This window comes from Triticum dicoccoides, chromosome 5A, assembly GCF_002162155.2.
Source record: "Triticum dicoccoides isolate Atlit2015 ecotype Zavitan chromosome 5A, WEW_v2.0, whole genome shotgun sequence".
In the NCBI taxonomy this organism is placed as follows: Eukaryota; Viridiplantae; Streptophyta; class Magnoliopsida; order Poales; family Poaceae; genus Triticum; species Triticum dicoccoides.
The window spans coordinates 22,913,791-22,914,301 of NC_041388.1; positions in this window are offsets into that span (position 1 = coordinate 22,913,791).

Consider the following 511-nt stretch of genomic DNA (forward strand, 5'->3'; position numbering starts at 1 on the left):
CAATGTACGTATCGTGCTTTCGCTTCAAATACAATGATCGTCATTGCATATATCGCGAGAGAAAGATGAAACATGCGTGAATTTTCTGGGGGCTTACTTTTAGAGGACCTGGAGATAGTTTTGTGTGCATACGTGAAAGGGGCGTACAGGGGGGGTATGCGATGGAGAGAGAGATGCTCTTCGTTTCTCTTTATTATGACTAACTTTGTATATAGTATAAAAATATACAAATTCACAGTGCGGAATAAATATCATTGTGGGCACCATGCAATGCAATTAGCGTTTGTACTCCTCCATATAACTTTGTAATGTTTATATATGTAGAAACTCTAAAATATTTTTTTGGCCACACTTTATTCAAAAGGAATGTTGTATGCGAAATAAACGTGAAGAGAGGGCTTTTTAGATCAATGGGGTACGTGATGTAACATGTGTGAATGTGTAGTTGATGCATTTGGCGGGGCCTAGAGAGGTATGTGTGTGTATTACGTATTCGAGAGAGGCATGGATA